The sequence below is a fragment of the Rosa rugosa genome, chromosome 7, assembly GCF_958449725.1.
Source record: "Rosa rugosa chromosome 7, drRosRugo1.1, whole genome shotgun sequence".
NCBI classification, from domain to species: domain Eukaryota; kingdom Viridiplantae; phylum Streptophyta; class Magnoliopsida; order Rosales; family Rosaceae; genus Rosa; species Rosa rugosa.
Window position 1 is genome coordinate 39779683 of NC_084826.1, and position 20380 is coordinate 39800062.

Genomic DNA, 20380 nt, shown 5'->3' on the forward strand with positions numbered 1-20380 from the left:
CTTCATTTCTTTACCCTTTTCACTTTAAGAAAACGAATGGCAATTTCCATTCCCGAACATTCTACTAAATAAATTTCTCTAAACTTTCGGGACATGGAGAAATTGACAAAGCTATGATCGAAATTAAATTTTGGTCAACTCATTAGACCTTTCTATTTTCTTGGTATACCTTAGCTTCCTTAATTTCCATTTTTATCGTCAAACTCTTTACTAAACGAATTTCTTATTAAGTTCGGCCCAATGATCATTAGCCAATATAACTTCATTTCGGATACCAATTTCTTATGAACTTGAGCAATTTACATTTTCCTTAACAATAACCAACTCACTTCTTTTCTTACAACCGTGGTATCCGGAATGATAGTTAACAAACTACTCTTAATCATCATAAATTCAACAACATATCAATATCCCCATTTTAACACTTTTCCATTCACGAGACTACAAACAACATTCTGCTGATTTTTAACAACCTCACCAAGTAACAAATCCAAGTATCCAAACCTTACCATTCTTCTTTACCAGATTTGGAAGTTAATTCCAATCACTGCAATTCACCATCAACAGTCATGTAAACACCTAACAAATATCAGATCATTAGTAACCAACCCTTAATCACTTTCGTATTCCAAACAGAACCTGTGCATAGTCCTTACCTCTTCCCGTTTCAATTGAAACTGACCCAACATTCTTCTCCTTCCCCAAAACTTCCAGGAACGCAGAAATCCATAACCTCACACAATCCGGAATTCAAACGATAGAGTTAGGGTTCTCTGTCCAAATCAAACTAGAGGTTTCAATTATGGAGAGGTGTGACGAAATCTAGCTCACCAGATGGAAGAGTAAGCCGGTGACGCTCACAGCGTGTCTGGGTAGCTCACGTGCCAGCGGCGGCGCGTGAGGCGCGTGTGGAGGCTCTGGCCGAAACCGGAGGTCCTGAGTTTGGGGTTTTGGGAGGTCGTGAAGCGATGATTGTATCCATTCCGGTATTGTAGCTCGATTCGAAATGGAAATTAGAGATCGGAGACAGGCAGTGGCGGGGGCTTTGACGTGAGGCGTGTTCGGTGGTCTTCCGGCGTCAGACAATGCAAAAGCTTCGGGGCTTTGAGTGAGTGGCTTGTTCCGAATCGATTTGTGATGGCAGTGAGGGGAGAAAGTGGTTGGAAGTTGCATTTCCGACTAGGCATGGCTGTGGGAACGGTGGTGGTTGCATGCGGTGGCTGGAGGCGGTGCATGCCGATGATTCCAACTGGGTTTTGGTCAGGTTTAGGTGCAGCGTCGATTAGTGGTGGCGATGTGGTGAGAGGGTGGCCGGAGCTGGAGTCTTTGGGGGCAGCAGAGGGAAGAAGGAGAGAGAGGGAACGCAGCTGAGAAGAGAGGGAGAGTGAGTTCTAGGGTTTTCCAATGCCAATTGTTCTATTTATAGTTATGTCCGTGAAATGACAAATCTACCCCTGCGACGAATTCGACCAATAATCGAGTCAGATTTTGAGCTCGCTTCTTTATTCGTTTAGTCGACTTCGTCGTATGCCCAAAAATCGAATTACTAAAAACTCAATTTTCTTAAGACTCAATATTCAGAACTTTGTTACAACCCAACTCGTCTCCTTCTCAAATTTGCTTCGACAATCTCTATCTCCATAAGCTCTGGTAATCCTCTAGGCCCAAATGGAAGAACATTGGCCCAAACGAAAATTATAGAGCCCAAATTGTGATCACGACACCGAAATAATTTCCGAAATCAATTCCTTCACTTAAATCACCTTACGAAAACCTTATTGGCAAAATATTACCTTAAAAAATTAAACAAAAATTTTCGGGGGCTCACATATTACTCAATTAACTTATATATATTAATATCTTACTCAGGCATCGGAGAGGTGTAAACCGTCCGGTACGATTTATCCCTCTAACGCTGTGTTCTTGATACAGGATTTAGGAGTTGGATCAGTACCCCAGGTGGTATAGCATTTTGTGTGAGGTACCCGGAGAAAGCCACCAGAAACATCTCCTTAATCTAAACTCCTTCAATCCTCCACAGTATCCATCCAAACTTCACCAAACTCCATAAATATGCACTACAACAATTTTCGAATTTAATAAGCTAAGAAAACGAAGTCAGACGCAGCCCTACGCGCCTCCACGCGTCATCAACAGTGGCGGCGCGTGGGGTTCACGCGCCACCTGCCACCACCTCCGATAGCCACCAAATTTTGGCAGCAACACCTACTCATCAAGCCCAACACTTATCTCAACTACAACAAAGTCCAATTTTACCTTGAAGTGCTCGAAATCGGCCGATGAAAATTTTCCAGAAAATTCAAAACCCTAGAATCGGGTTTTTGATTGATTCTCCCTCTACACTGCAAATTGATGCATGAAACTTGAGGGGAAATACAATTGGCCTGAAGCGCTCCTAATGGACTTGGTTTGGTGGCCGGAGATGGCCGGAATCGGAAGAATCGCCGGAAAATCTCCAACTGCTACTGTGGGGGTTTTTGCTTCGATTTGGGGTTTTCTGGCCAAATTGCCGCAACCCACGATCACTAGCGTGTAGAGGAGGAAGAGGCGCTCCTAGGATGGCCGGTTGCACACCGGTTGGTGGCTGGACGACGGCGAATCGAACGGAAAAAGATGAAGACCGAAAGGGAAAGGGAGAGAGCTCGGGGGAGAGGAGAGAGAAAGGTGGGTTTCCGGATTTGGAAACCTACCACAGTAAAAATTCAATATTTATACCCAATTTACCATAAGCAGTAACTTCCTCATTTCACTCATAACGTTCGTATACGAACTCCGATTTTTACGTACCACATATGCACGCGCTCGGTTTAACGTCCTCTACAACTTTCATGAAGAACATTTTCTCAAATCTTGACCCGAACAAAAAATCAACTTTTACGGCCACTAAAAGTATCGAAACAAAGTAAAAAGTGATAGTAGTTGTCGTTTACCGTCCAGATGACTAGTAAACAGGTAAATTAAGATATGGGACGTTACACTAGATTACATTCATTCACACATAGGTATGTGTCATTGAACATAGCTGTCAATACTCCCTTTGACGCTACCATGAGCTAGCTGCCATATGTATGTGTAAAACATACCCTACCTGACTACAACGTCGTCGGCCATTATCATTGCAATTTAAATCATGCATAAGACAATTCTGAGGGCATGCTTGATGCTTCTTAAACTTATTTGCTATTTATGTTTTTGCTATACACAACTAAGCCATATACACATTACAAACATGTAATTATCTAAGTATGTGTGCCCAAATAACTTGTTAGCATGACATCGATTAATTGCTTGCAAATGTTGTTTTGATCAATACCACTACTAAACTCTACTTTATTGTGAGTTTTGGTCATTGATAAGAATCTGAGAAGGCATGATTACGTAACTTGTGACCAATTTCATTATCTGCTAGCATTCCAGTAACAGGGTATTCACTGATGCTTTGACGCAAATGCATGTCATGTATACTAGCATCTGATGCTTATCAAAATTCAAGCCTTTATACTTACACATGCTTATAATGTCTGTGTGTGCATGTCACCTAATACCATGCATATATGTGAAGCAAAAATATCACAATAATCACCACCATGACATTCTCAAATATGTGTACATTAAATCTTCATTGCACATATTTAATCAATTTAATTATATGGACAAAAGTGCTAATCATTTACCTTATCTTATGTTGACGAGACACAAGCACCGTTTAAATCAACGAAATCATTAGCCTTCTACTATGGTGCTTCGCCGATGCAATGGAGCGTCATGCTTGGACAACTCCAACATTATTTGGTACTTGTATTAATTCCAATTCCAACATACTCCAAATCGGCATAAGATAAGTAACTATATCTCAATACTCGCTCTTGCAATTAGAGCTATTGTCATGCCTTAACATGCTTTTACTACTTTTAAGCATGCCCATAATACATCACACTTGATATGCATTTGCGTGCTTCTATGACGTTTAAGCATGCTTTACACTATCTATCAATTTTAGTAGTACGCCTACTATGCCTATTGCCATGCCTTAACATGTCTCCATGACCCTTAAGCATGTATACAAAAATGTAAAAATGTTATTAGCAACTTTACTATAAGTACATGTTATACACATGCCATGCTTCAATCAATTTAATGTGACACTCACTTAAGAAAACTATGTCATGCTTACTTGTTGTTCATACAATTAGCACACTTTACATGTACTATATATGTAAACATATTGGCTAGCCTTCGGGCACCATATTTTGCCAAACTCACCCCACGGAAAAAAGACCTGTACGGGTCTAGACTCCACGAGTCTGTGGTCCACGACCAGCCGCCAAGCAGTAAGGCAACTCCTCATAATGTTAATGACCGCTACGCGGCATTACAGTCAAGCATTTCTCCTCCGAAAAAGAGTAAAGGGACCAGTTAATGCAGCTCATGGCAGCCATTGATCCGGTAGCTAACCCCCGACGCTTGGGTATCAAAGATTAGATTCGCTACCTAATGCCCACTGCTTCAACACAACTCCCCTCATTAAACAATTTTCCGACCATACGGAGGTCTACAGCCAGGAGTGGGGGACTCCTTCGACGACCTAGTAGGGGCCCACCCGAAAGGGCATAAAACGTTCGCACCTACAAAATTCTAGATGGACGACGCACTTGCACTAATTATGCTCGATATACGGCACAAAGCCACGCTTTGGTATCAACCCCGCAAGAAAACTCTCCTTGACTGGGGACTTCGGGGACTTGTACATACAGCGTAGCATAATTAGCAAACGGTTACGCTCATGACTCATGGCATCACCTTTGAGCTACCCGTTCATGCCTCATGGCATCCCCGAGCTTTCACGCTCTTGCCTTCCCGGCAACCTCGAGCTTCATGCTCACGCCTTCCCTGCACCTCCGAGCTTCACGCTCATTCTCGTCACCCCCGAGCTTCACGCTCATGCCTTCTCGTCACCCCCGAGCTTCACGCTCATGCCTTCCCGGCACCCCCGAGCTTCACGCTCACGCCTTTCCGGCACCCCCGAGCTTCACGCTCACGCCTTCCCGGCACCCCCGAGCTTCACGCTCACGCCTTCCCTGCAACCTCGAGCTTCACGCTCTTGCCTTCCCTGCAACCCCAAGCTTCACGGTCACGCCTTCCCGGCACCCCCGAGCTTCACGCTCACGCCTTCCCTGCAACCTCGAGCTTCACGCTCTTGTCTTCCCTGCAACCCCAAGCTTCACTGTCACGCCTTCCCGGCACCCCCGAGCTTTCACGCTCTTACCTACCCGACAACCCCGAGCTTCACGCTGATGCCTTCCCGGCATCTCCGAGCTTCACACTCACGCCTTCCTGGCACCCCCGAGCTTTCACGCTCACACCTCCCCGGCACTCTCGAGCTTCACGCTCACGCCTCCCCGGCACTCTCGAGCTTCACGCTCACCCCTTCCTGGCACCTCCGAGCTTTCACGCTCTTGCCTTCCCGGCAACCTCGAGCTTTATGCTCATGCCTTCCCGGCATTCCTGAGCTTTACACTCATGTCTCCTTTACATAATACACATTAATGGAACATTGAATTCTTCTACCATTTGTCATTTGCAACAATCGAATTCTTTTCACGTTCCACTAATACAAGCGAAAACCAATCTAACACAAACGTTTGCATATTCATTGTTCATGAGTCACAAACTCTTGCCTTCAAGCGCACTCATGCAACCAAGGTTCTAAAAAACGCTAGGCGCTAGTCGGGCGGTAGTCCGGGGCCTAGGAGGGGACTAGGCGGTTTTCTTTTTTTTTATTAATTTTATTTTTATAACACATATAATTATATAAATAAATAAGTGTTAATTAATGTGTGTGTTTTTTTTTCCTTTAAAAACATTTCTTTTTTCTTTTGGTCTTAATTATCTCCACTCTCTCTCCCCACCGAATCAGTCTTTCTTTTGGTTTAAACTTTAAAGCAAACGTCAGATACTTCTTCAATTAGTGTTGAAACCAGCATGATCTTCATCCAATTAGTGTTGACCTTATTTGCAAAGCATATTTAAACTATTTACTATTTAGATAAACATAAGAAGAAATAAAGAAAAACCAAACCACTTTAGCCTGGGCTCTTCGCTTCCGATGAGTCTCTCTCTGTCTCTCTCTCTCATTGGTTGATTGACGGAACCACCATCGTCCGATCAAGACAGTATCTTTCTTCTTCATTGCTTCTTCAATTTTATTTTCTGAGTTTTGGCCAACCATGACGTTGCCTGAGAGAGTGAGAAAATCTGAAACTAAGAGTCTGAGATTCCCATACGAAGTCAAAGCCGAAGTCTGAAAAAAAAAAAAAAAAAAAAAAAAGGCAAAGCGCCCAACGTCCAACGCCCAGCGCCTAAAGCCCGCCTACTGCCGCCTAATACCACCTAGGCGGCCGCCGAGAAGCCAAACGCCCAGAAGGATCGCCTAGCCTCTAATCGGAACGGTGAAGCCACGCCCAGCGCCTAGGCCGATTTTTAGAACATTGCATGCAATTAACACCTCACGGGCGTAACCTCGTCAACTCGACCTCGTTCGTTTTCTTATGCAATTCATATGCTCATTCTTAGTATACTCACACAACAATGTGCATTCTTGAGCTCATAACTGATCGTACTCGGCGCCATTCACATATACATCATCGTGTATCATACGCCTCATACATTCATACATGCTAACGCATATCGATGCAACTCTCATACGTTGCGCAATACAACAAGCATTCTACAGCGCGTGCTTCTATCTTTGTTTTGCAGGTTAAAGAGTCCCTTCTTGCTTAAGGAGTTCAGGGACTTGTAAGGTCTAGGCGTCGTCCGGACGTCACTCATGCTTGATGACATCATGTTTATAACTCCCCAACCAAGAAGCCCCTCTTACTTGGGGACTTCGGGGACTTGTAGATACCTCCACTAGTATGGAGAAATAACTATGTCACCAAGCATATGTAACACCCTCTTAGGGGGGCCCACAAGTCATGGTAGGACCCAACCGCGACATGCATCCCGTAGCCCAACGTCCAAGCTACCCCGTGGTAGTCGGAAGCGGCCAAGAGCTCACTGGGAAGCCATTTTCCCTTCCTCTCCAATATGCCTTCACAACAAGCTTTCTAGACTAGAAAGGGACTTTGTGTCCCACATTGAAAACCATGTAAAGGAAGGAGCCTCCCTTCCCTATAAAAGGACACTCCTTTCTACTTATTCCACATCCCATTACATCTCTTGTAATCAACTTGGGCCGCAAGGCCGAATACACATAGTTAAACTTTCAAGTGGATGTAGTCTCCCCCAAAGTGGGAGATGAACCATTATACTTCTTGTGTGTCTCTCTCTCACTCTCTCTCTTTCTCTAACGTTAAGTAGACCCCTTGGTCACTCACGTTAACACCGACAAGGGGGAAACTAGCGGATCGCGCCTTGGCGACCGTCAAGAGAAGGGCAAGGAAAGGGTGATCGCCACACGGCTTGGGGAACATCCTCAAAAAGACAAAACGGTGGTGATAGGGAAGCCTGGGGCTGGCGGGAGTTCCGTCGAAGAAAAATTGGTGCCGAACCTCCCGCTGGAGGGGGCCACTGTTGCACTTGGCTTTGCCAAGGACGGTGGGTTGGAGAAGAAACGGTGGTAAAATGACCCAATGGAGGGTTCGGATCCCACTGATGGAGTTCCACTTGGCATTCGCCAGCAAGCGCGAAAAGATGCACCACCTGTGACGGTTGCCCCCAGCAGACAGACTCCTCCTACTAGCTTGGACTCCTTTGTAGAGTTTGCTCATTTCCTGTCCGGCAATGAACAAGAGCTTCTGTTCTACCTGTGCGAGCGCCTCCAGTTTGGCAGCTTGGATAGAAAGTTGCATCATACCCCTATGCAGCAATCTTCATTCTACTCTGCCTTTGGGCACTTGGCAGAGGGTTTGAATGAGATGTTTTTGGCGGCTTCAAAGCCATCCCCTGCTAAGGTTCGACTCCAAAGTGAGGTTAAGGCTCTTCATCACGATCTGGCGGAGGAGAAGAAGAAGCACAATGACACCGATCGCCGGCTGGCGAAGGCAGAGGTGGATCTGATGGACGCGAGGAGCAAGTTGGATGTCGCTGTTACCCAGGACTTAGAGCATAAGACCAAGGTGTCCGAGCTGAATTGAGAGGTCGCTTGCTTGAAGGAGTAGTTGGCGGGAAGGCAAAGCACATTGAAATCATGGAGCGCGAGGCTACTGCTAAAGGTGATGAAATCAAGAGGTTGCAGACCAATGGTGTTCAGCAGGTGGAAGCGGAGAAGAAAAGGGTTAGTGCTACCACCGTGGATGCCTTCAAGCATTCCTAAGAGTTCAAGGACTTGCTGAAGGAAGCCGTAAGGAGGGTGGCGCGGAGAACTTTGGCTGGCTGGAGTCCTAGGGCGTCATTAACTGGGATAAGGCTGCCCGGCTAATGGCATCCTCCAATGCTCCTGAAGGTCCACAAGGTCAGGGTGGCGATGGGCAAAGTGTGGATCTGCATGGCACCTGCTCCGTCAGCGACTAGTTCGCGCAGAGTGTTAGGGACGAGCCGCAGCAAACGCCGATGGTGACTGCCTCTGAAGCCTCGCGGCTTCAATTCGTTGCTGCCAATACTCACACTGATAGGACTATGTACACGCCAAGTCCCAACATCCACGGCCAGCGGTTAGATGAGACAAGCCATTCTGTAGCGTAGGCAGTGTTGAGGCTGCCGATGCTGACTTTCCTTTGTAATTTTATTGCTTTTTATTGTAGCGGCTAGGTGATTCCAGACCTTGTAATTTGTCTTGAACAATTTTAGTTGGGAGGTCCCAACCTAGTTTCAATTTATGTTAAGTTGTTTTCATGGAAACGTACTTGGTGAATTTTGCTAAGTGTTGGGTTGCCGCTAATAATTTCTTGTTAGAATATTTTTCGCTAAAACGTTAGAGCTCTTGTGTTAGCTTTTTGCACTTCAATGAAACATTAAAGGAGTTAAGATTGTTCTGATTGCACGATGTGGCGGATGTAGTCCGTTGGACTGTGCTGGCGTTGCCAGTTGTTGGGAGGTTAGGCGATGGGACATGCTGGAGGTTAGATTGATACTGGGCTAGAGAGATCGACTAAATGTTACTCGGGTTGGTAGCATGGTCGTAAACGTCCGAACAGACATAACTTCTTCCTTGCCTATGTCGTGTGTGGTGGTACGCTGGTAGGGAAGAAAGGGCAAAGCTGGTTTTTGCTAATAGGCTGGAGCAATCAGTATGGGGTCTGGGCTTGGATTCAGGTATTAGGCCCAAACTGGGTTGCTATTTGTTTGGGTATTTTTGTTGCTTTTTTAGCTTTAAATTTTGTTTTGTTTTCAATAAACTCATACCTCTATTTGATTGGGTTGATGTGGCTTTATACCGGTCTGTGCACTCTTTGTGTCGTGTCTACCCTAGGTAGGTGGCGAGTTCATCGCTTTGTCAAATGGTCGCAACCTCCTAGTAGTAAGATGAAACAAAGTGCTACCGGTAAGTTTTTTCGGTGGCAACATAGTGTGAAAGCTGATAGTATTATTTACTTATGGCTCCGCGTGAGCAGTATATTTTCAGTATGTCATCACAGTTGTAAAGCGAATAGAGTAGCCAGTAAATCACTCTTCACTGATTGGTGTTTGGTATAATACATAAGTCTAGCTGAGACTCCTGTTATTATCTCAAGATGTTCTCTTGATGCTTATTGTAATTTGGGGTTTAAGCATATTGTCCCTCCATGTATTCTGCGGTTTCATTAATGGTCAAGGCTTAAGCCTCCCCACCCCCCCCCCCCCCCCCCAAAAAAAAAAAATCTTATATGACATATCCAATTAAAAAAATGTTTAAAGAAAATCTCTCATTTAATTATACCAATGAAATAACTAAAATATATTATATTTTCCTATTAAAATCATAATCTGATTTACTTCTATTTTTTTATTTTTTCTTTCAGTTTCAATATCCATCTATTTCAATCAATGTCAAAATATTAGTAAGTTAAAAAACGGTGAGCAATGAAGAAGAGAATATATATATATATATATATATATTGTTTTTTTTAGTCTTTACTTTCGGTATTCACAAAAGGTATTGCAAGATTTTAATGAAGTGTTATAGTTTTGTGGACTGAATAGCGAATTAACAATGAGGGAACAAAATGACAAAAAAAAAGTAATAAATTCAGATTTTGGTGGAGAAGATGAAGATTAATGTTATCCGATGAAAATTCAAGTAGCCTTTGTAATCCTCTTACGAGGCTTTGTACCAAAACCCTAAGCGCTATGGCGACCTTAAGGCTGACTTCACGGATTCAGTGAGATTGATCTCGTCCGGCTGTGGTTGACATCTAGAATGGCCTTTGGTCCCTCCGACGTTGTGACCGGCTGCTGGACAAAAGTTTTGATGCTATTGCTCATGGATGGTTTTTCTTGGGATTGTTGTTTGCTCGGAGTATGGCAAGATGGTTTTGGCGGCTGATTTCGGTGTGAGGTCTTTAAGACGTTGTGATTGGGTAGACTTTGGTTTTCTTTCTTGGAATGTTGGTGACATGGGTTGTGGAGGTGCTGCATTGATGGCGGCATGGGTCTGTGATTTTGGTTTTGTGGCGAAGGGGGTTGAGGCAATGCGGGTCGTGGTGGCATAGAGTGTGGTTCCATAGTCATAGAGGCGTGGTTAGGCAGCGCTAAAGTTGATGTTACGTCCGACTACAATGTGGAGGAGATGGAGACTGGGCTTGGGTCAAGCCAAGTTTGTTGGGTTTTGAGTTGACTTTCTTGGGGGTGGTACTCTATTAGGGTCGGGTGCTTGCTTTTGGCCTATAGTATGTTAGTAGCTTAGTTTATTTTCAATAAATCCCTAATCTGAGGGAGCTATGCACTTTTTTTTGTGTTTCTAGCGAATCTTCTAGAATAGTATCAAAGGAGGATCCAAGTTGTAATCTACGCATTTGATGTCTAATAAGTGAACTATGTCTATGTACCACTGTGGATACTATCACAACTTCTTGATCGGTCTGTAGATGACAACGAAAGTGTGTAATGTTCTGACTGGTGATGAATGAAATTGCAACCCGATTTGGGATATTCAAAAAAAAAAAAAAAAAAGTCCATTTGTATTTAATTAATTAGTTATGTATTTGATTTTCCTTACATATTTGAATTTTAGAAAATTAGTGTACTTATTAGTTATTTTGCACTTGGATAATATAATCTTTCAATAATTCAGATATTTCGTAGGGTGAACGAAAAAAATGATAGGGGTGGCAATAGGCACACCTTACGAAAATCTTATATTTTCAATAAAATTTAAACCATTGCTTGTATATTTCTTGTGAGTTATAAATTCTCGTTGATTATTTGTAAAATTATTATTGTAGAGATTAAAATATGTTTGAGTTTATTTCTTAAAGAACTATAAGGCTATAAGCAATTATCAAATTTAGAAAAACTTTTTTAAAAATGAAGCACTTGTCAATGCTTCTCAAAAATAGTTGAAAAGTGGTTCCATAACTCACATAGACGCATTCTATTTTGACTAACCTTTTTATAATCAAATTTTTTTATTAGTTCAAAAGTGTTTTTGGGTTCGAAAATCACCCTCAAAATTCAAATCTTATTGACATTTTAAAGATAAACTAGATATGAGAGGAGTGATCATTGATCAAGTTGAATGTTGATGATGTGCTCAATTTGGGACAAGGAGTTTGTGGAACGGGTGTTGTGTGTTGGGATGAACATGGTGATTGTATTGGCGTGCTTGTTGTCCCGGGTATTGGCTCTGTAAGTCCATTGACCTGTGAGTTTTTAGCTCTTGTCAATGGCTTGCACTTTTGCATTCAAGCAAGCTTTACACATTTGGAAGTTGAAGGTGATGCCCAAAATGTCTTCTCGGCCTTAAATTCTAACCAAGATGACCTCAGCTCGGATGGAGTTCTCGTTGATGAAGCAAATGTACTTTTGAGTCATTTTCAGTCTTGTAGTTAAGGTTATATCCCTAGAGAGTGTAATAAGGTTACTTATTTTGTGGCAAGAGCCGCGCTTTCCTTACGTTTCCCTATTTATTGATGGAGGATATCGCCAGATTGGCTTTACTCAATCTTAGTTAGCGAGTCAAGTATTTGACTGTGTGTAAATGGAGTATGGTATTCTTCTCAACCGACTTGTGGGGGTTTAATGAGGCCACTATATACTCCTTGATGTAGTCTTTCCTTGATAATGAATGAATCTTTCTTTCGATTAAAAAAAAAAGAAAAAAAGATGAACTGGATATAAGATTGTAAAAGGCAAAAATGACATTAGACTCGTAAGAAATTATAATATAATTTCATACCACCTCGTATATCTTTGTTCGGACTAATATAATCGATGCATATAAAAGTACTTGTTGTTAATTAGTTTCCTTAATTTAATACTCTTCCCGGGATCCACGTCAAGACTAGTGGTGTAGGAAGTGGCGCTTGGCGTCCAGTCGGGACGAGTTTTCTCTAGCGAAGGAAGGCGACACATTGGCTAGGATTGAGGTTATTACAGGTCTGGGTGCCCAGCTGTGGACTTGGGCCTCTATCTGTTTGGATTACTGACGATAGGCCTTTACTTGGGCCTTGTTTTCTGTTTGGATTCGCATCTGTGATCCAGGAGATTGTTTATGGGCTCATTTTCCGGCTGCACTTTGGAATTGGAATTTTAGCTACTTAGGTAGAAGATTGCTCTCTACACGATGTATTATTTTGCGTGGAGTAAGCAAGGTCGGTCATACTACGGCCAGTTACCTTGATAGAAGGTTACCCTCTATTTGACGCATATCATTGCATGGAAGTATGGTTGACCATACTATTGGTACTGTTTTACATAGCCCGAGTTTTGCCTGGTGCTTCATCAAATGCTTTATAGCATCCCTTAATATTCTTGTTAGGTTTTATTTCCGATGCCTTGCTGCATCTAGTATTGTTTTTGTTATCTTTCATTTTGGTGTAGTTTCTACATCTATAAGTTGTAATTTTTCTTCTTATTATTAATAAAGTGGTTAAATATTACTCTCCAAAAAAAAAAATGATAACAAAAAGTAGGCAAATGAATCATCAAGTACTTTTTTTTTTTTCCTTTTCTTTGACTCTCATACGAGAGGCTTGGCCGGCGTCGTTCAATTGGTTGGGCTATGGTGGTGTTTTTACAATTAAGACGGCGGGGATTTCTTCCTTCCTCACCTCTAGTTGGCTTGAGGGCAGTGGTGGTAGAGGCTTACTTCAACTGTTTTTAGACTCTAGGTTTCTACCTACTTATCCTCTCCGATGTCGATTTGGCTACAGGACGAGGTGGGATGCTTCTGGTGACGGCTTGAAAGCTATGTTTCCATCAATGGTGTTGGATAAGCGGCCTGGGATGCAAATCTTAGATCGTAATAATGGAAAGTTTGGATGTGCCCTTATTGATCGGAAAGTGTTATTTTTGAAATTTTTGAGTATTTTTATTCGTTGTTGTAAATCGAATTCGGTGGGTATACTTGTTGGATTGAAGAGAAAATTAAGGAAGGGTAAAAGAGGATTTGGGGATAGTTAAATCGTTGAGAATCTTGGATTTCGAGTAATAAGAAGTTTAAATTGGAAAAGCCGAGTTTAGGGGAAATGATGAGTAAATTGAGTTGTTATTATTTCGAGAAAGTAATTGTCGATTTAAATTGTTCCCCTATTATTATTTATACGCTGCCATTTTATACAGGACGTAGTGAGCCTATGAGTGAGGAGGATACCGGCAGGCAGCAGGCATAGCTGTGAGGCTAATCTGTGAGTGGACTTTTATTTTAATTAAATATTGCATGCAGTATTGAGTTTTGATTATGAAATTATTTCAAGATTTAAACTATTTGACTAAAATTGTTTTCCAAAGAAAAGAGTTTTAAAAACGTGACTTGATAAGGAGGCCATCATCATCGCATGCATGCATTACTTGATCAGCAGTACCCTCCAGGTAATAGTCTGGTTAGCAGTACCTTTCGATGCGTCATCTGATCGGCAGTCCCCTCTAGATGGCATGAGATAGTTAGTCGACAGTACTCTCTAACCACAGCCTCCTAAATTCCGGTCGGCAGTACCTTCCGATGCGTCATCTGATCGGCAATACCCTCTAGATGACATGAGATGACTAGTTGACAGTACCCTCTAGTCATCGAATGTTTTACACTAAAAGATTGATTTTAAAAAGGCGGATTTGGAATGATTCTTCAATCATGCTACATGCTGGATTTAAAGAGGAAGAAAATGGGAAAGCATTCAATCATTTTATTTTCCTTTAGTAAATTACTTTATTTTTGTCCACTCACTCTAACGGTTTTCAATGCTTTTCCCTGGGCCCTTCGGTTTTTTCAACTGCCCAAATTTCAGATTGCCGAGGCCGTGCGTTCAGAAATTTGAGGCTTAGGATCCATCACTTTCGTTTTGACTGTAGGTTACCACTTAACCTACTTATGTAACGTATCGGCTTAATTTCGTAGCATTGCTCTGATAGCCAAAACTGAAGCTGGAAGAATGTTTGGCGAAATGGTGTTAGCTCAGTGGTTAGAGCACCCACTACTTAAGATCCAGGTCATGGGTTCGATTCACCATGGAGGTAGGAGTGAAATCCTTTGATCCTCTTTAAATTAATAAAAATAAAAATAAAAATAAAAACTGGAAAAATGTTTAATACTTGAGAATTTAGATGTTATGGGTGTGCTAAGATGAATTACTATCCGGAATGTAAAATATATCTGGAATGTAAATATTTGGAATGTATATTTGGTGTTGAGATGTTAGTTTAAGCTTCATGTCCAGGTTTTGCTAAATTTGGGTAGTCCACTTTTAGCGAAAGTTCTACCGAATTTTTGGTAAAACTTTACCGAAGGTGAGCCCCGCAGGCTCGGTTCGAGTTTCAGGGTGAAATCCGGTTCGGGGTTTAAGGTGAAATCCAGTTCGGGTTCTGTTACTCATCGAGATGATTGTAGTACAGTGGTTGGGAGTTTGGACCATGATGTTGGGACTAATGTTATTGGCGAAGGCTGCAATGGGGTGGTCACTGACTCACTGGCGTGTGGAGGAGTTGTGGGATTTCTCAATCCAAGATCAAGCATGATGGTGTGGTTGGCCTAGATCGGGTTTGCGGATAGGGTTTGGCTCTTGGGCTTAGGCTCTTGGTAGCTCGATCTTGGGCTTAGAACTTTGCACTTGGGCCTTTTCTCTCTATGCTTTATTTCAGGCAGCTAAGCCTATAGACAATCCCGTTGTTACTCTATTTGCGTAGGATGGATCTTTAGGATTACAAAGAAATTAGGACTATAATTTGAATTGGTCAGTTTTTACTTTTTTAGCTTTAGTATTGTTATGTTACTTTATTACTTGGAGTTTTATCTCATAATGATGTTATGTTAGGGTACCATAGAGTCTCCTAGGCAATGATTCAATTGTGATGTAACCCTTTTAGAGTGAATCATTATATAATGTTACCTATATTTGGTTTTATAATGGATCGACACCTACTTAAAAAAAAAAAAAAAAAAAAAGTTAACTTCCTTTATTCTATCTTATGGATATAAACCACCACACCACTTGAAAATGCCATGTTTTTTAGGTCCATGTCATTTCCGTGAAATAAAAACTTAACTGCAACAAAATTGCTTTTTTCGTCAAAATAAATAATATCCAAAAAAATAAATAATTCGAACAATGCAGGTCCAAATCTGCACAGAGCGTAACTCTCTTCATTTACATTTTTATTAAAAAAGAATAACCCGAAAAATATCATTAGAACAAACAATATGGCCTCAAGCAAAAAAAAAAAAAAACAGTGGCTTTTTTAAGAAGTGCTTTTACTAGTGCAAAGAATGACCAAACAGAGCCTTGGTCAAATTCGAAATAGCATGGATCTCAGATAGATCTTGAATTCATGAAACAACAAAACAAAGCATCATATTCGGTGATATGTAAGAGAGAGAAAAAGAGAGAGAGAGAGAGATTACAAGGATGATTTGAATGAATCAAGGCGAGGGTGGTCGTCGGAGGAGGCGACGGAGTTGATGGAATGGAAAGCAGAAGATGAGGTGCAGAACTTGGTCGCTACTCAATCTCTCAGGATTGCAAGCTACGTATTGACACAGATATGCCGACACGTTTGCTACTCTTACCACTACATAACTGTTCAACACCATCTCTCTCCTCTCCTCTCCTCCCTTCTCTTTTTTCTTTGTTTGGTGATTTGGGGATGATTGTTCATTTTTAGTAGTTTACTTCACGGTAAAGCTGGGTTTCGCTTTCATTTTTTAAATACCGCTCGTGTCCTCTTGCTTTTTTTTTCTTTTAATATAATAATAATAATATTATTATTTAAAAAAAAAAAAAAAAAACACCATATTAAAAGCCACAGCCTCACACAGATTTAAATCAACAGCAAAATTAAGTTAATTAGCTATATTGAGTTGTTTTTTGATAAGAAAAAAACTTAAATTAGATATAGAATGACTCTAGATGTCTCATTAGGAATTGAATTGGTCTCAAGTCCCAACATGACCATTTAAATGATAATGGCCTAACTTAGTAACTGCATCTACTACAAAGTTGGCTTCTCTCAGAACATGTTAAAAGAAATGGAACAATAGTCCTGAAACTAAACAATTGACAGAAGATTCTTTATTCAACACCATAATCAATTGAACTAACATTCTATTCCAGAACAACTAAACCATATTGATAAACATCCTATATTCCTATCTATCTATCTATCTAACTCAACAATCAATAGACAAGCCTACAGTGGGCCGTCAAGAGACACGCTTGCATATGTTGAATGGGTGAGAGAGGATAGGAGATTTGCCAACATCTTGGTGTAGATTTATGCAGCACCAACTGGGCATGCCTTTCCACAACTCAAGTTGCGGTATAAGCCTTCACTGATTCAGGCAAGCTCAATTCACATCGTCTTCTTATTGTTACTTGGACCTTTTGAAATGTTTTTGTGAAATGTGAAGTGAGGTAGCTAATGGCTTCTTGTTTCTCTCCAGTTAGAAGGAGGTATTAGTCATCTTCCTTTGCTAGACCCTTCAATGCGAGCTACACCTCTAGCACCATCAGAGTGGAGGAAAAGATTGGAGGCAGTGAACAACTCAAAATTGTTGGAATTGTATCAATGAATTGAAAATTTGCGTCTACAATATATAAATAATTACAGCAATAATTTATACAATAGTATATGGATTACAATACACAACATGTATATAAGATAAAGGAATTGTAATTGCAAGAGAACTGACTTGTGATTCGATAGAGGCTTGCAGATTGGCAATGTCCTTTAGACAGAATTTCACCCCTACTCAGTGCTTGTAGTTCGTTAGGCTTCTGTCCACCAGGATACAACTATCGATAATCCAAGAGCCTAGCACCAGACCTTGAATTCTAGCGAACGTACTAAGTGTTTTTCTCTCTGAAGGAAAGGAAGGAAAAATAAATCTGTATTTTGGAGAGGAAGACTTGTTGGGTTTATATAATGTTTGAGACACCACTTCAGTTTAAATTGAAGAGGTAAGTTGCCTTTCAATAACCTCTTTAGTTCAAATTCAAAAGGTAAGTTGATCAGACTTGTGCTTTTGAATTCAACCATCAAAAACTGAGTTCTATTCCACCACCGTTTGGAAGTCTCCTTGAGCTAAATCCAAGTGAGAAGCAATCTCATTGAGGAAGATTCAAGTGAGGTGAAATCTCCTCTAGACAGATCTTGGAGAGGTAATATCCCATTGAGACAGATCCAGGTGAGGAAGATAATCTTGGAGAGGTAATATCCCCTTGAGATGGATCCGAGTGAGGAAGAAAATCCTTGACGGATCCCTTTGAGACAAATCTAATCCTCCTCAATAGAAACTGATTTCTATTCAAACTCTAACAGTCCCCCACATTTGAATAGAAAGATGAATATAAGGAACTATGACAGAATTGTACTAATGATGAAACATTTCGAGAGAAATTTGGAATTGATACGCATCAGGAGAGGTGTCTTTTGGACTTGAACCTACCTTAGTGAATACTTATCGGACGTACTTGGTGATGCAGTGGATATAAAATCTTGAACTGTTCACCGTTGTAGTAGGCCAAGACAACAAGCATCACACGTATCACTTCCGACACTTTTCAGTTCATACGTTTGTGTTCATTTTGGTCCTGAACAAATCTCGGATTCATGAGAGCTTTAGAGAACTTAGCCATGTAATTCTCATAAATGCGACCCCACATTTACTCTCGTATAGGTGACACCTAATTTATGAATATCCTGCTATATTCCTCTTGAAATGTAAGAGATTAGTGTCATTAAGAATATTGAATTCAACCTTTCACTTCGTCACAGGTAACACACTTCTCCATCTTAGGAATGAGTTTTGTTGTGTGTTCAAAGTTTTGAATCTCACTCAACTAGTTTGCCTATTGAACCTAGACCATGGGATCTCCAATCAACTAGGTTAGGTTTCCGCCAAGTTTGATTCATTGAATTGGCTTTAAACTCATTCCCCTCGATCATCAACTATCTCTCTAGTCAAACCTTTATAATTGGATCCATACGGTTGACAAAGGAATCAAATTCCACTTGAGAGTAGTTGCTATACCCCTTCGATGTAGATGCCAAAGCATACCAACACCTTTTGATTTTATTACAGCTTCTAGACATTATAGAGAACCCCCACATTTGAGAAGTAAACTTACTCATATAGGTTTTGCAACGCAATTAGATAGTGTAATGTATTCCCACAATTCTCCTCATTTGGGAGTTACTATCTGATTATCTGTGGAATAAATTTTCTATCTTTCTTTATGCACTTCTCCAACTTTTGGTTTATCCTTAGTGATTTTGAGGCAATATTCCTCAAACATCTCTCTTACCTTTGAACTTTCAAGGTTCTTACAGCGAGAGTCTCACTTAAATTTGTAAAATGCTTCTCACTTATAAATGATCATAAAGATCTTGAAATCTTTCAAAGATCATATAATTAGTTCTTCAATTTCAAGTGATTTTATGAGTTCCGTGGACTCCCATAACATCAAAATTGGCTCTTCCATTTAAGACACCAAAGACACCACTTCTCGTCGTTTCACTAGAGATCAATTTTATTGATCTTCAATTCTTCATGGAATTTTGACCATGAGGAATATGGTTAATCATCATTGCAGCAAGACCATACCAGAATACCAGAAAAATTAAAAGAGTGCAACACTGTAGACCTTTGTGCCTTCATACATATGCTTAACTATAAAGGCATACAAAACTCTACTCGAATTTACTGCATCATTCATGCTAGATTGATTATAGCATGATAATAAGTGCACGAGAGAAAATATGACAGTTACTTTTAACAGTCCCTTTTGTTTCAAATATATTTTAATATACAGAAACTTATCAATCTTACTTGAAGCATGCATCTGGAATGCATCAAACAAGTTGATATGATTGTATCAAGCAATATACAATCATCTCCCCACCATCTGTTGTAAAGACTTAAGCGTAGTGCTTCTTTAATCTCTCCTCTCAATGTAATATATCATGCATTATTGAAATATATATTATTGTGGTTCTTGAGGCAGAGAAACTTGTCCATTAAATTGGAAGGACATATACAACACGTCAATTGAAATCTTTAGACAGAATTCATGGATCAAGTATCAGTGAATGGTGTGACAACTCATGTTGAGAAACCAGAAAAATTCAAGGGCGTGGACTTTAAACGCTGGCAACAAAAAATGTTGTTTTATCTGACAACATTGAACCTTGCTCATGTCGTAAAGGAAGAAGTTCCAAAGGCAGAAGGAGATGACGTGACTGCAGAACAATTGAATGCAATTGATGCCTGGAAACATTGTGAGTTTCTCTGCAGGAACTATATTCTCAATGGTCTGGATGATACTTTGTATGATGTATATAGGTCATAAACCACTGCAAAGGAACTCTGGAATTCTTTGGAGAAAAAATACAAAGTTGATGACGCAGGTTCAAAGAAGTTCATTATTGGAAAATTTTTGAACTATAAGATGGTGGATAGCAAGACGGTTGTTAGCCAAGTTGATGAACTCCAAGTGATTATTCATGAACTTCATGCTGAAGGTATGGTGATTAATGAAAGCTTTCAAGTTGGTTCTGTTATAGAAAAACTACCACCTTCTTGGAAGGATTTCAAAGTGCATTTGAAGCACAAGAAGAGTGAAATGACCATGGAGGATCTGGTTTTGAAACTACGAGTTCAAGAATACCACCTGAAAAGTGAGAAGCAACCCGATGGATCTGTCTAAAGATTGTTGGAATTGTATCAATGAATTGAAAATTTGCGTCTACAATATATAAATAATTACAGCAATAATTTATACAATAGTAT

The 20380-nt window shown here is 40.7% G+C and overlaps 1 long non-coding RNA gene across 1 annotated transcript; it reads right to left on the bottom strand.

Annotated features, from left to right (window-relative positions):
• Positions 1-385: 385 nt before the first annotated feature.
• On the bottom strand, positions 386-1247 carry LOC133723425 (uncharacterized). Its single transcript, XR_009853000.1, has 2 exons — positions 657-1247; positions 386-579 (listed from the first exon to the last, which is right to left on the bottom strand). It is a non-coding gene; the product is annotated as an uncharacterized LOC133723425 (long non-coding RNA).
• Positions 1248-20380: the final 19133 nt, after the last annotated feature.